The sequence below is a fragment of the Coregonus clupeaformis genome, chromosome 21, assembly GCF_020615455.1.
Source record: "Coregonus clupeaformis isolate EN_2021a chromosome 21, ASM2061545v1, whole genome shotgun sequence".
Classification (NCBI taxonomy): domain Eukaryota; kingdom Metazoa; phylum Chordata; class Actinopteri; order Salmoniformes; family Salmonidae; genus Coregonus; species Coregonus clupeaformis.
Genome location: NC_059212.1, coordinates 14,183,656 through 14,200,109, shown reverse-complemented (window position 1 = coordinate 14,200,109; position 16,454 = coordinate 14,183,656).

The following is a 16,454-nucleotide window of genomic DNA, read 5'->3' as shown; positions in this document are numbered from 1 at the left end:
GCAAGTCAAAAAGGTGCAAAACAACAAAACTAACACTAATGGCTCAGAGACTGATACGCTGACAAACATACTGTTCATGGCTAACGATCCGGCAGGAACTGGATGTTGGGCCAGAGCCTAAGAAGGGTGATGATCAGGACCAGGTGTGCAGATTGCTGATGGGATGCAGGTGCGGAAAACAAGAGCGCTCCCCGGAGCGTTCCCGAACCCTCGGGAAACTGGAGATTACGAACAGGAACACTAGTCACCAGACAGGACCCGACTCAGACAGCCGGGATCGTCACACAAATGTTTAAGATGCATGCAGCCACCTACCTAGTCCTGTGTGGCTCAGTTGGTAGAGCATGACACTTGTAACACAAGAGTTGTGGGTTCGATTCCCATGGGGGAATGTATGTACTGACTACTGTAAGTCGCCCTGGGTAAGAATGTCTGCTAAATGACTAAAATGTTATTTTTTTAAATGTTTGTTTTGGGACTGTTTCCCTCTCAACCACACAACATGTGAGGAACTTGTGAATCCCATTGAGTTAAAGCCTGGGCCCCCAAGTCAAAAGACATGTAGATGAAAGGCAATATGTCAACTTCAAACAGTGTGCTGCCGTACATTTTGTCTAACACTTAGAGGGTAGTCACTATTGAGAGTTCAACCCTGTCCAACTCTGATCAAGTAGCACCACTATAAGAGTTGGTCCCATACTTGCCCCAACCAGGGAATGAACCTGCCACCTATTGTAGAACAACACTAACTCTTGAAACAACACAAAATGGGGGATCGTCCGGGATCTTGTTTGCCATGAGTATGGTAGTTGCTCTAATCACCTACTCTGAAGCTCTGCTGTGCCCAGAGATTTGAGTGTTCAAAATACACTTTTGTGGTAGAGTTTCTGTCACTGACATCCACCCTGAGGGGGTTATAGGATTGGTGGAATCATTTTCAAAGTTTTGTAAACACACAGGCTTATAAAATAAAAAAAAGCTGGAAGCATTTGTGGAAAACCCTACTTGGAAGATGCTAGATAAATGTGCAAAGGCGAATCTGCTCGTCATTACAAAGCATTATGACATCAAAGTTGCACATGCCGGTTCGAATGCAGTAGTCAAAGAGTTAGTCTATACTGCTTTGGTGGAGGAGGAAATCCTTCCTGAGAGGAAAAGTGTCCTACAGTGGTAGAGTACACCCCATAGAAGTGCAACTGCGAGAGGTAGAACTAAAGGCAAAATGGGAACAACATAATTTAGAGCTTGAGCACAAGGAAAGGGAAAGAGAACGTGCAGCCAGACTAGAACAAGAAGAACGTGCTCGCTCGTCCACAGCGCCTACTTCGCCTCCGAGGAATCCCGGAAGTCCCCGGGAGAATCCGATGTCACCTGAGTTCCCTCGGGAATCACCGAGGGCTGTTGACTCGCTTCCTCTGGAGCCCATGCAACTGGGCAGGACCAGATTGTCTCCTGCTGAACACTTATACAGACTGAGCACCAAGAGCTGTCTGTATTGTGGAACAACAGGAAATTACTTATCTACCTGTCCATTAAAAGACCAGGTTCATCAAGTAGGTACGAGCACGCTGGTGAGCCGTACGGGGATTTCCCCATCTTCCATTACTCGTACCCCTCTCCATGCTATCCTGTTGTGGGGTGACCAGTCCAAATCTCTCCGGGTGCTCATTGACTCTGGGGCCTACGAGAGCTTTATGGACGCTACCCTGGTGTCGGAGCTGGGAATCCCCACACAACCCCTCTCCATTCCCATGGACGTCAGAGCACTGGATGGGCGCTCGATTGGCAGAGTCACCCACAATATGTTTCCCATTAACCTGAGAGTGTCAGGTAATCACAGTGAGTCTATGCAGTTCCTGCTCATTGAATCCCCTCATGCACCCCTGGTTTTGGGATTTTCTTGGCTCCAGATGCACAATCCTCTGATCGACTGGGTTACTGGTTGGAGCCCGTTCTGCCATACGCATTGTCTGAAGTCGGCGCAGCCTGCCCCGGGACGTCTTCCTGTGGGCTCGGAGAAGCCTCGGATCTCTCAAACATTCCCGCGGAGTACCAGGACCTCTGTGAGGTTTTCAATAAGGCCTGTGCTACATCTCTCCCTCCGCATCGACCCTACGACTGCGCTATCGACCTTCACCCGGGAACCACACTGCCTCGGGGGCGGCGTTATTCCCTGTCGGGTCTGGAGAACAAGACCATGGAGAGGTACATTGAGGACTCTATTGCTGCAGGGAGTATTCGTCCATCTGCCTGCCCCGCCCCGTGTATCGACTACCGGGGCCTTAACAACATCACAGTTAAAAAACTTTACCCTCTACCACTCATCTCCTCGGCTTTCGAGCCTCTCCATGGGGCAACGATTTTCTCTAAGTTGGACCTTTGGAATGCCTACCATCTGGTTTGGATACGGGAAGGAGATGAATGGAAGACAGCTTTTAACATGGCTAGCGGGCACTACGAGTACCTTGTTATGCCATTCGGACTGACCAATGCTCCCGCAGTGTTCCAGGCCCTGGTCAACGATGTGCTCCGTGATATGTTGAACCGGTTCATGTTTGTCTATCTTGACGACATCCTCGTTTTTTCCCGGTCAGCTCAAGAACACATCCTCTACGTCCGACAGGTCCTTCAGCGTCTCCTGGAGAACCAGCTTTTTGTTAAAGCAGAAAAATGTGAATTCCATCGCTCTACCATCTCCTTTCAAGGGTACATCATTGTAGCTGGAAATATTCAGATGGACTCTGACAAGGTGAGAGCGGTGGTGGATTGGCCTCAACCCATATCCAGAGTGCAGCTGCAACATTTCCTGGGGTTTGATAATTTTACCGCCGCATCATCCGGGGCTACAGCACTCTGGCTTCCCCCCTCTCAGCACTCACCTCTCCCAAGGTTCCGTTCACGTGGTCTCCAGCAGCTGACCGGGCGTACTCAGACCTCAAGCATCGGTTCACTACAGCTCCCATCTTAATCCATCCGGACCCATCCTGTCAGTTCGTGGTGGAGGTCGACGCCTCGGATGTCGGAGTGGTGGCCGTCCTGTCCCAGCATTCTGCCCAGGACCAAATGCTGCATCACTGCACTTTCCTTTCCCATTGTCTTAACCCCGCTGAGAGGAACTACGATGTGTGAAATCGAGAACTACTCGCGGTCAAGATGGCATTGGAGGAGGGGAGGCACAAGTTAGAGGGGGCATTGCATCCATTCATAGTGTGGACTGATCACAAGAACCTGGAATATCTCCGCACTGCCATGAGCCTCAACTCTAGGCAAGCTCGGTGGGCCCTGCTTTTCACTCGGTTCAAATTTACCATCTCCTACCGCCCAGGGTCCAAGAATGTGAAGCCAGATGTTGCTAACCGGACGTTTGTCCCGGACTCTGCCCTTTCCCCGGTCCTGGAATGGGCTCATTCCTCCAGACTTGCCTGCCGTCCTGGCTCCCGTCGGACCCTGGCCTTTTTACGACAACGTTTTTGGTGGCCCACCATGGTTCCTGACGTCTCCATGTTTGTCGCCGCCTGCACCGTGTGTGCTCAGAATAAGACTCAAGCTCCGGCTGGCCTCCTTCAACCACTCCCTGTTCCTCACCGCCCCGTTTTCACATATCCCTGGACTTCATCACTGGTCTCCATCCATCAGATGGCAACACCACTATCCTTACAGTGGTGGATAGGTTTTCCAAAGTCGCCCATTTCATTCCCCTTCCCAAGTTACCTCAGCCAAGGAGACAGCCCAGCTCATGGTACAGCATGTCTTCCGGATCCATGGACTTCCAGTGGACATGGTCTCCGATCGCGGTCCTCAGTTCTCGTCCCGGTTCTGGAAGGCGTTCTGCACCCTCATTGGGTCATCGGCCAACCTGTCCTCTAGGTTTCACCCTCAGTCTAACGGCCAGTCGGAGCGAGCCAATCAGGACCTGGAGACGGCTCTTCGTTGCCTCGTCTCTGCGAACCCCACCACCTGGAGCCAGCAACTCATGTGGCTGGAATACGCCCATAACAACCTTCCCTGCTCGGCCACTGGTCTCTCGCCTTTCGAGTGTTCCATGGAATATCAGCCCCCGCTCTTCCCTGAGCAAGAGGAAGAGGTCAGCATACCCTTGGCCAAGATGTTCGTCCGCCGCTGTCGCCGTACCTGGAAGAGAGCCTGGTTCGCTCTTCTCAAGACCACCTCCAGGTATGGGCGACAGGCGGACCGCCACCAGACCCCTGCTCCCCGCTATTGTCTCGGGCAGAGGGTATGGCTGTCCACTCGGGATCTGCCCTTCCGGGTGGAGTCCCGTAAACTTTCCCCCCGTTTTATTGGCCCTTTCCCCATCTCTAAGATTCTTAGCCCCTCTGCTGTTCATCTTCTGTTGCCCTGCACCCTCTGTATACATCCCAAATGTAATGTGTCTAGGATTAAACCTTCTCACAGCCCTTTGTCTCCCATTTTCACCATTATCCCCTGTGTATTTATACCTGTGTTTTTTCTGTTTGTCTGTTGCCAGTTCGTCTTGTATTGTCAGGTCATCCGAGCGTGTTTCCTGTTTTTCCGTGCTCTCTGGTTTGTTGTTTCTAGCCTTTCCGGTTCTGACCTTTCTGCCTGCCCTGACCCTGAGCCTGTCTGGAGTCCTGTACCTGTCGGACTCTGATCTGGTTACGAATCTCTGCCTGTCTTCGACCTGCCCTTTGGTGTGCCTTCTTAAAAGTTAATTTGTGGAATTTATTTCCTTCTTAATGCGTTTGAGTCAATCAGTTGTGTTGTGACAAGGTAAGGGGGGTATACAGAAGATAGCCCTATTTGGTAAAAGACCAAGTCCATATTATGGCAAGAACAGCTCAAATAAGCAAACAGAAACGACAGTCCATCATTACTTTAAGACATGAAGGTCAGTCAATACGGAGCATTTCAAGAACTTTTAAAGTCTCTTCAAGTGCAGTCGCAAAAACCATCAAGCGCTATGATGAAACTGCTTCTCATGAAGACCGAGAGTTACATCTGCTGCAGAGGATAAGTTCATTAGAGTTACCAGCCTCAGAAATTGCAGCCCAAATAAATGCATCACAGAGTTCAAGTAACAGACACATCTCAACATCAACTGTTCAGAGCAGACTGTGTGAATCAGGCCTTCATGGTCGAATTGCTGCAAAGAAACCACTACTAAAGGACACCAATAAGAAGAAGAGACTTGCTTGGGCCAAGAAACACGAGCAATGGACATTAGACCGGTGGAAATGTGTCCTTTGGTCTGGAGTCCAAATTGGAGATTTTTGGTTCCAACCGCCGTGTCTTTGTGAGACGCGATGTGGGTGAACCGATGATCTCCGCATGTGTATTTCCCACCGTAAAGCATGGAGGAGGAGGTGTTATGGTGTGGGGGTGCATTGCTGGTGACACTGTCTGTGATTTATTTAGAATTCAAGGAACACTTAACCAGCATGGCTACCACAGCATTCTGCAGCGATACGCCATCCCATCTGGTTTGGGCTTAGTGGGACTGTCAATTGTTTTTCAACAGGACAATGACCCAACTGTCACGCACTGGCTCTGGGGACTCTGAAATGTTGAGCCAGGGTGTGTAGTTTCTGTGTTATATTTTCTATGTTGATGTTCTAGATCGTTTAGATCTATGTTGGCCAGGGTGGTTCCCAATCAGAGGCAGCTGTATCTCGTTGTCTCTGATTGGGGCCCATACTTAGGCAGCCTGTTTGGCACTAGTCGGGGTGGGATCTTGTTCCGTAAAGGTTTGTTCTGTGTAACCTAGGACTTCACGTATCGTTTGTTTGTTGTTTTGTGTCGTGTACTTAATAAAATGTACGCTTATCACGCTGCGCCTTGGTCCGTATCTTCCGTTAACGATCGTGACACCAACACACTTCCAGGCTGTGTAAGGGCTATTTTACCAAGAAGGAGAGTGATGGAGTGCTGCATCAGATGACCTGGCCTCCACAATCCCCCGATCTCAACCAAATTGAGATGGTTTGGGATGAGTATGACTGCAGAGTGTTCCTGCTCCCCGCACCAAGCCAGTGGTGCACGTCGTCAGCCCGGTCCGGCCCGTTCCTGTCCCTCGCACCAAGCCAGTGGTGCGCGTCGCCAGCCCGGTCCGGCACGTTCCAGCCCCTCGCACCAAGGCAGTGGTGCGCGTCGCCAGCCCGGTCCGGCCCCTTCCTGCCCCTCGCACCAAGCCAGTGGTGCGCGTCACCAGCCCGGTCCGGCCCGTTCCTGCCCCTCGCACCAAGCCAGTGGTGCGCGTCGCCAGCCCGGTCCGGCCCGTTCCTGCCCCTCGCACCAAGCCAGTGGTGCGCCGCCAGCTAACCGGTCCGGCCCGTTCCTGTCCCTCGCACCAAGCCAGTGGTGCGCTGTCGCCAGCCGGTCCGGCCCGTTCCTGTCCCTCGCACCAAGCTAGTGGTGCGTGTCGCCAGCCCGGTCCGGCCTGTTCCTGCTCCCCGCACCAAGCCAGTGGTGCGCGTCGTCAGCCCGGTCCGGCCCGTTCCTGCCCCTCGCACCAAGCCAGTAATGCGCGTCACCAGCCCGGTCCGGCCTGTTCCTGCTCCCCGCACCAAGCCAGTTGTGCGCGTCGCCAGCCCGGTCCGGCCTGTTCCTGCTCCCTGCACCAAGCCAGTGGTGCGCGTCGTCAGCCCGGTCCGGCCCGTTCCTGCCCCTCGCACCAAGCCAGTAGTGCGCGTTGCCAGCCCGGTCCGGCCTGTTCCTGCTCCCCGCACCAAGCCAGTGGTGCGCGTCGTCAGCCCGGTCCGGCCCGTTCCTGCTCCCCGCACCAAGACAGTGGTGCGTGTGTCCAGTCCGGCACGGCCCGTGCCTGTTCCACCGGTGCCTGGTCCAGCACTGGTCAGCTGCTCCACTCCGGAGCCAGAGCAATCCGCTCCACCGGGGTCCGTTCCAACTCCAGTCAGCGGATCCACTCCGGAGCCAGAGCAATCCGCTCCACCGGTGTCCAGTCCAGCTCCGGCCAGCGGCTCCAGTCCGGAGCCTGTACGGTTTGATCCACCGTCGTCGGGTCCAGCTCCAGTCAGCGGTGCCAGACCAGATCAGGGGCGCAACAGGGAGGTGGAGAGAAAGTGGTGGTCACGCCCGGAGCCGGATCCGCCTCCGAGGCGTAATGCCCACCCGGCCCCTACCCTGTTGTGTTTGTGTGGCTTTGGTCGCAGTCCGCGCCTTTGGGGGTACTGTCACGCCCTGGCTCTGGGGACTCTGAAATGTTGAGCCAGGGTGTGTAGTTTCTGTGTTATATTTTCTATGTTGATGTTCTAGATCGTTTAGATCTATGTTGGCCAGGGTGGTTCCCAATCAGAGGCAGCTGTATCTCGTTGTCTCTGATTGGGGCCCATACTTAGGCAGCCTGTTTGGCACTAGTCGGGGTGGGATCTTGTTCCGTAAAGGTTTGTTTTGTGTAACCTAGGACTTCACGTATCGTTTGTTTGTTGTTTTGTGTCGTGTTAAGTACTTAATAAAATGTACGCTTATCACGCTGCGCCTTGGTCCGTATCTTCCGTTAACGATCGTGACACCAACACACCTCCAGGCTGTGTAAGGGCTATTTTACCAAGAAGGAGAGTGATGGAGTGCTGCATCAGATGACCTGGCCTCACCAATCCCCCGATCTCAACCAAATTGAGATGGTTTGGGATGAGTATGACTGCAGAGTGAAGGAAAAGCAGCCAACATGTGCTCAGCACATGTGGGAACTCCTTCAAGACTGTTGGAAAATAATTCCTCATGAAGCTGGTTGAGAGAATGCCAAGAGTGTGCAAAGCTGTCATCAAGGCAAAGGGTTGCTATTTGAAGAATCTCAAATATAAAATATATTTTGATTTGTTTAACACTTTGTGGGGTTACTACATGATTCTATATGTATTATTTCATAGTTTTGATGTCTTCACTATTATTCTACAATGTAAAAAATAGTAAAAAATAAAGAAAAACCCTTGAATGAGTAAGTGTGTCCAAACATTTGACTGGTAGTGTATATATATATATTTTTTACCCTTTGAGGACTCTAACCTCCTATCAATAGAACACAAATTGTTTCTACAGGGCCTGGTTAACCCTAAAACTTGTGTTTACTTCAAAAGCTTGTACAATGCTTACATTACCCTCACGTGTAAAAATTGCTACTCAACTTGCAACTCACTTATATGCAACAAGAAGGTTTCACACCCTTAATCAATTATGGCTTATTTTAACTGATAGGGCTTTAACAGAGGACTCTAACCCCTATAAATCACAGATACGTATCACTCACTGCATGCACTTGTAAAATATTATCCTGATTTGGTTATTTTAGAATGTGGGTCTAGACTCAGCAACATGCAGTCAATCAGGGGATGAAGAGATGACTCCCGAAATGGGTTGTGCGCCGCCCTCCCATTTTCTTGGTCAAGACCAAACCATCCTGGGTCACAGCACCCTGTGTTAGCAGTTGTTGTTATTCTTCAACACAGACCCCAAAGCAAATCAGGGGGAGAAAGATATATTCATTTAAAGAGAACAAATCATAGTTGTTATGCTTGAAAGTGGATGTTCGTTCTTTTCTGTTCTCCTTGTTTTCTCCGCTAAATGAAGAGACAGGATGTAGTTTATACCAAAGCCTGTGGTTGACCAATTATAATTAATTCCAGTAAAATTAGGCCAATGGCTAAATAAAAAGTATCCTGTTTCAGGCTTCAATGTATAGATAGTTTGGACCAATGAGAACTTGCTACATGTAGCTATGAGTCCTGAACTGGAACCCCTATACAGATTCTAAACAGATGTTGAACTGAAAATCAACCCGTGTCCCTGACCCATTCATCTTCAGTTCCCCATTACAGAAAAACAACTAGTTCCATTGATCTCTAGTTCTCTGTGTTGTGTATTTATTTTTAAATGATCAGCTCTCTGATGGGTTTGCTAAAAGTCATCTGTTGGAAAACCCTGAGTTTATCTTGTACACAGACGGTTCAAGCGTTGTGGAGGAGGGAGAGAGGAAGGCAGGCTGGGCAGTTACTACAATGGACAATGTGATAGTGACAGGCACGTTACCTGCAGGAACATCAGCACAGGTGGCGGAACTGGTGGGTTTGACAGAAGCATGCAAACAGGCTGAAGGAAAAACAGCTAATATCTACACAGACTCAACGTATGCTTTCGGCATTACCCATGATTTCGGAAAAATATGGAAAACAGAGGATTCATGACATCACTGAGAGCTCCTGTGAAGAATGGACCAGAGGTGATGGCTCTACTGAATGCTCTCCAGTTGCCTGCACAGGTTGCAATTTTGAAAATGAAAGCACATGGAAAAATCTTTACAGACAAGAGTAAAGGTAATGACCTGGCTGACAGAGCTGCCAAGGCGGCTGCCAAGCAAACACCTCTGTCACCTAAACCAATTAGGAAATACACATTGGATACATTTGCAACACATTAGAGATATGCAGAGCAATGCACCAAAAGAGTGTGGGAATGGATGGCTGCAGGGTGCAAACTCAGTCAAGAAGGTGTGTGGAAATACAACCTGCGATGTGTAGCACCAAATGCACTCTTACCCTACTTGGTGACACAGATCCACTCTTTGGGACTCATTGGTGTGGACAAGATCATTTATCACTTTGTGGGCAAATGGTGGAATCCTGGTCTGCGGAAAGAGGCTGATGCTGTCGTGGCGAATTGCAACATTTGTATAGAAAACAACACCAAGGGACGAGTGTCTAAACCACCAGGACCCTTCAGACATCTACAGCTTGACTACATCACGCTGCCTAAATGGAAATGACAGGAAGATGTGCTGGTCGTTGTTGATCGTTTCTCACAATGGGTTGAAGCCTACCCTACTAAGAAAGGAACCGCACAACACACAGCCAAAATCCTGATTCGAGAAATAATTCCCAGATGGGGATTGCCGGACCAATTTGACTCAGACTAAGGCACTCATTTCACAGGAAAAGTGTGTCAGGAGGTAGCTCGTCTTCTGAACATAGACTGGCAGCTACACTGCCCTTACCATCCTCAATCGAGTGGTCAGGAAGGATGCACAAATCGAGTTTCTTTCAAAAGACTGTCAAAGATGCATCATAAGGGATAGCATGGCCGTATGCTTTGCTGACGGTCTTATGTAGTATACGGGCCACACATAACAAAACCACAGGGTTGAGTCCATTTGAGGTCGTCACAGGTCGACCCGTGTCACTAACAGGCACGTTAGATTTGAAAAAGGCAGACGTACACAATATGAGTGACACAATGCTTAACTACTGCCTACAACTTTATAATGCAGTAGGGGAAGCAGACAGACAAGTAAAAGAGGAGTGGGGAATAACACCCGAGGGGGGACATGACGTAGTGCCAGGATGGATACATACCTGAAATACGGTGAAGCATGGTGGTGGCAGCATCATGCTGCGGGGATGTTTTTTAGCTGCAGGGACTGGGAGACTAGTCAGGATCGAGGGAAAGATTAACAGAGCAAAGGACAGAGAGATTATTGATGAAAACCTGCTCCAGAGCGCTCAGGACCTCAGACTGGGGCGAAGATTCACCTTCCAACAGGACAACGACCCTAAGCACACAGCCAAGACAATGCAGGAGTGGTTTTGGGACAAGTCTCTGAATGTGCTTGAGTAGCCCAGCCAGAGCACTGACTTGAACCCGATCGAACATCTCTGGAGAGACATGAAAATAGCTGTGCAGCGACGCTCCCCATCCAACGTGACAGAGCTTGAGAGGATCTGCAGAGAAGAATGGGAGAAACTCCCAAAATACAGGTGTGCCAAGCTTGTAGCGTTTTACCCAAGAAGACTCGAGGCTGCAATCACTGCCAAGGGTGCTTCAACAAAGTACTGAGTAAAAGGTCTGAATACTTACAGTGAGGGAAAAAAGTATTTGATCCCCTGCTGATTTTGTATGTTTGCCCACTGACAAAGAAATGATCAGTCTATAATTTTAATGGTAGGTTTATTTGAACAGTGAGAGACAGAATAACAACCAAAAAATCCAGAAAAACGCATGTCAAAAATGTTATAAATTGATTTGCATTTTAATGAGGGAAATAAGTATTTGACCCCATCTTAATCAGAAAGATGTCTGGCTCCCAGGTGTCTTTTATACAGTGTGATGTCACGAGAGGCTGTGTCCTGGAGGGACGTTACATCCCCCTGAGGTGGCTGCAGACCCAGACAGCTATGGCTCCATCTGCTGGTATGGTCGGGAACTCCACCCCTCTATGGCCAATCTTCCCACGCAGCTGAAACAAATGAGGAGCTGATGAGCTGAAGGTTTGGGGAAGGGAAGAGACACAGTCTCCAAGCTGGGCTCTCTGGAGGACAAGAGTGCTGCACGTCCACTTCCATGAGGAATATAAGGATTTGGAGATACTTACCTTTGGGAAATACTCACCTTTGGATATATGCACCTGTGGAAATACGTGTGGGACATTTGGAAGGACGTTTTGCTGGGTTGGCCACTAGCTGCAACGTGGAATACAGTAAGACTGGGGAAAAGTTATTTGAGCGAGGGAGAGTTATGATTTTGGATGTGGAAGAGACATCCCTGAACTGTTAACCCTTAAAAGAGCCACCAGAGAACAGAATTGTGTTATACTTTCGTTAGTTTCCCAAGACCTTTAATAAAATCCTTGTTTTGGTTGAACCTGGTCTCCTTGCACTACTTGAGCAATCCCGCTGAAAGCTGTGTAGCCTCTCGTGACATCACAGATGGTGGAGAATACGGGCACGCTCAAGCGTTAATAGTGCATGTCAGAGGAGGATACCGAAGGTTTGATCACCCAGTTTTCCAAGTTGGCCGTAGGCTCCCCGCCCGACTGAAATGGAGGACATATTGAAAGCCCTTGTTGCTGGCCAGCAAGCCCAGATGCAAGCAAACGTGGCTCTCTTGGAGGAGCAAAAGAAAGCCAACCTTCTGAAGGCAGAGGAATTGCAGTTGCAGAGACAGAGGGTGGTCCAAAATACCCGCCCAATAAAGGCAAGTGACTTTATATCTAAGATGGGAGCTACCGATGACATTGAGGCATACCTGCATGCATTTGAGGCCACGGCCACTAGGGAAGCCTGGCCCAAGCAACAGTGGGTTGGTCTGTTAGCCCCCTTTCTAACCGGGGAATCGCTGAATGCTGTCCGGGACCTGGGCCCTGACCAGGTTACTGACTATGATGCCCTGAAGTCTGAGATCCTCAGCAGATATGGACTCACAAAGTTTGGTATGGCCCAGCGCTTTCACAGCTGGACCTTCCAACCAGACCAACCTCCTCGGGCGCAGATGCATGAACTTGTCCGAATCGCAAGGAAATGGCTGGATCCGCAGAGGAATACAGCAGCGGCGGTGGTGGAGGCCGTTGTGGTGGATCGTTACCTACGCGCCCTGCCTTATGAGGCAAAACGGTTCATCAGTCAACAGGCCTTGACCACGGCTGATCTGACCGTGGAAGCTGTGGAAAAGTACCAGGCCACAGCGGAGATGCTGAATGCTTCCCGAAAAGACCCCCAGGAGTGCGGCCCCACCACAAATGGGAAGAACCCGTCCAAAGGACCCCAAGGTCTCGAACCCAGCCACGTCAGGACTTATCCCGGCTCCAGGGGAGCCAGAAACCAGGCGGGTCCAAGAAGAGTACACCAGGAGGGGAAACTCGACAGTGTTACCGGTGTGGGGGAGATGGGACATATCTCCTGGCAGTGTGGGAAACCAGCCGATGAACCTATGCCCACTGCGGAGTCCTCCAGCTCAGCACCCACACACCGTTTTGCCTCGCTCTTGGGAGTCGTAGATGGCGGCCCAGATCGACCCCCCACCTGCCCAGTAACTGTGAATCACCATGATGTGGAGGCCTTACTGGATTCTGGTAGCCGGGCCACCCTGGTGCGTAAGGATTTGGTGGGCCCAACGTGTCTGACCCCGGGGAAAGTCCTCCCAGTTTCCTGTGTCCATGGGGACACCAGAGAATACCCCATTACTGAACTTACAATGACCAGCACACGGGGAACCATACACACGACGGCGGGGGTGGTTGATTCCCTCCCGTCCCTGTCCTAATTGGACGAGACTGCCCAGCCTTTTACCCACTCTGGAGAGAGTCTCAGGAGAGGATAACCCGAGTACCTCGGAAACGGAGAGGCAAGACTCATCCTGGGAAGGCTCCGGTGCAATCCTCCGAGTTACTCACTCCCGCCCGGGCTCTGATAGGGATGGCAGGTGCCCAGACCGACACAGAGATGGAGCTACAGAATCTGGACAAAGAACTGTCTGGTCTGAAGGGGACCGCTGAGAGGTATCGTTTGTTAAAGCAACAGTTAGACATGAAGACAGAAGAGTTAGATATCCTCCAGGCTAAACTCCAACAGAGCTCCTTCCATAAGCAACAGGAGGAGCTGGAGAGGCTGCGCAGGACCATCGAGGAGTGTGAGGAGACCCTGCGCAGTAGTAAGGAGGTCCAGAAGAAGGCAGAGGAGAAGTACAAGATGTTGGAGAACAAGATGAAGAATGCGGAGGCAGAGAGAGAGAAGGAACTGAAAGCTGCTCAACAGAAGCTAAACTCTGCTAAAACCAAGGCTGATGCGTTCAGTAAGAAACTCAAGGAGAGACAACAGGAGGCTGAGTCCCTGGTCCTAGAGTTGGAGGAGTTGAAGAGAGAGCAGTCTGGCAAGCACCACGGCAATGCGGACGCCCTCTCCCGGCGTGATGCCTTCTTCGCTGCCTTTACCCCGACGAGGACGTCGGTCCCGAGGAGGGGGATGTGTGATGTCACGAGAGGCTGTGTCCTGGAGGGACGTTACATCCCCCTGAGGTGGCTGCAGACCCAGACAGCTATGGCTCCATCTGCTGGTATGGTCGGGAACTCCACCCCTCTATGGCCAATCTTCCCACGCAGCTGAAACAAATGAGGAGCTGATGAGCTGAAGGTTTGGGGAAGGGAAGAGACACAGTCTCCAAGCTGGGCTCTCTGGAGGACAAGAGTGCTGCACGTCCACTTCCATGAGGAATATAAGGATTTGGAGATACTTACCTTTGGGAAATACTCACCTTTGGATATATGCACCTGTGGAAATACGTGTGGGACATTTGGAAGGACGTTTTGCTGGGTTGGCCACTAGCTGCAACGTGGAATACAGTAAGACTGGGGAAAAGTTATTTGAGCGAGGGAGAGTTATGATTTTGGATGTGGAAGAGACATCCCTGAACTGTTAACCCTTAAAGAGCCACCAGAGAACAGAATTGTGTTATACTTTCGTTAGTTTCCCAAGACCTTTAATAAAATCCTTGTTTTGGTTGAACCTGGTCTCCTTGCACTACTTGAGCAATCCCGCTGAAAGCTGTGTAGCCTCTCGTGACATCACAACAGGTAACGAGCTGAGATTAGGAGCAAACTCTTAAAGGGAGTGCTCCTAATCTCAGCTTGTTACCTGTATAAAAGACACCTGTCCACAGAAGCAATCAATCAATCAGATTCCAAACTCTCCACCATGGCCAAGACCAAAGAGCTCTACAAGGATGTCAGGGACAAGATTGTAGACCTACAAAAGGCTGGAATGGGCTACAAGACCATCGCCAAGCAGCTTGGTGAGAAGATGACAACAGTTGGTGCGATTATTCGCAAATAGAAGAAACACAAAATAACTGTCAATCTCCCTCGGCCTGGGGCTCCATGCAAGATCTTACCTTGTGGAGTTGCAATGATCATGAGAACGGTGAGGAATCAGCCCAGAACTACACGGGAGGATCTTGTCAATGATCTCAAGGCAGCTGGGACCATAGTCACCAAGAAAACAATTGGTAACACACTACGACGTGAAGGACTGAAATCCTGCAGCGCCCGCAAGGTCCCCCTGCTCAAGAAAGTACATATACAGGGCCGTCTGAAGTTTGCCAATGAACATCTGAATGATTCAGAGGAGAACTGGGTGAAAGTGTTGTGGTCAGATGAGACCAAAATGGAGCTCTTTGGCATCAACTCAATTCGCCGTGTTTGGAGGAGGAGGAATGCTGCCTATGACCCCAAGAACATCATTCCCACCATCAAACATGGAGGTGGAAACATTATGCTTTGGTGGTGTTTTTCTGCTAAGGGGACAGGACAACTTCACCGCATCAAAGGGACGATGGACGGGGCCATGTACCGTCAAATCTTGGGTGAGAACCTCCTTCCCTCAGCCAGGGCATTGAAAATGGGTCGTGGATGGGTATTCCAGCATGACAATGACCCAAAACACACGGCCAAGGCAACAAAGGAGGGGCTCAAGAAGAAGCACATTAAGGTCCTGGAGTGGCCTAGCCAGTCTCCAGACCTTAATCCCATAGAAAATCTGTGGAGGGAGCTGATGGTTCGAGTTGACAAACGTCAGCCTCGAAACCTTAATGACTTGGAGAAGATCTGCAAAGAGGAGTGGGACAAAATCCCTCCTGAGACGTGTGCAAACCTGGTGGCCAACTACAAGAAACGTCTGACCTCTGTGATTGCCAACAAGGGTTTTGCCACCAAGTACTAAGTAATGTTTTGCAGAGGGGTCAAATACTTATTTCCCTAATTAAAATGCAAATCAATTTATAACATTTTTGACATGCGTTTTTCTGGATTTCTTTGTTGTTATTCTGTCTCTCACTGTTCAAATAAACCTACCATTAAAATTATAGACTGATAATTTCTTTGTCAGTGGGCAAACGTACAAAATCAGCAGGGGATCAAATACTTTTTTCCCTCACTGTATGTAAATGTGATATTTTCAGTTTTTTATTCTTAATAAATTAGTAAAAATGTCTAGAAACCTGGTTTTGCTTCGTCATTATGGGTTATTGAGTGTACATTGATGAGGGAATAAAACGGTTTAATCAATTTTAGAACAAGGCTGTAACGTAACAAAATTTTGAAAAAGGCAAGGGGTCTGAGTACTTTCCGAATGCACTGTAAGTGAAATATCAATTTCTCCTGAAACAGTTTCACTCTTTTTTCCTCCGTTACCATCTGAAGCTGCAGCAATATCCCCTGACCCGAGGCCTGTACCTGAAACAATACAAAGTCACCGGTGAGGTGTTCGCTAGAGATGTCCTTATCAACCAGTAGAATGGAAGAAGAATTCCTCACTACCGGCAGGCTGTCAGAACATACTCTCTAATAGTTATCTATGTGGGACTGATACCGATGTGGAACAGCTGGTCACTCTTAAAGGACTCTGTGAATGATTACCTTGACAACAGGACGATTTAATATTATTGTCTTGCAGACAAGTGAAAGATGTTTGAAATGATTTTTCTTGTGGGTTTCCTCCTAATACAGGATGTGGGTGGTGTTTCAATTTCTAACACAGAGATGTGTCAGCAGGACGAGAGTGCTCTGAAATCGGAGTAGATAGCCAGAGCGAATTTACGTCTATCGACAGTTGTCGAAGTGACATCATAAACATTCTATTGAAATAGTTACTTGCATAGTGGAGTCTTTTGTTTAGACATGTAGCTAGCTAGCTAAACAATTA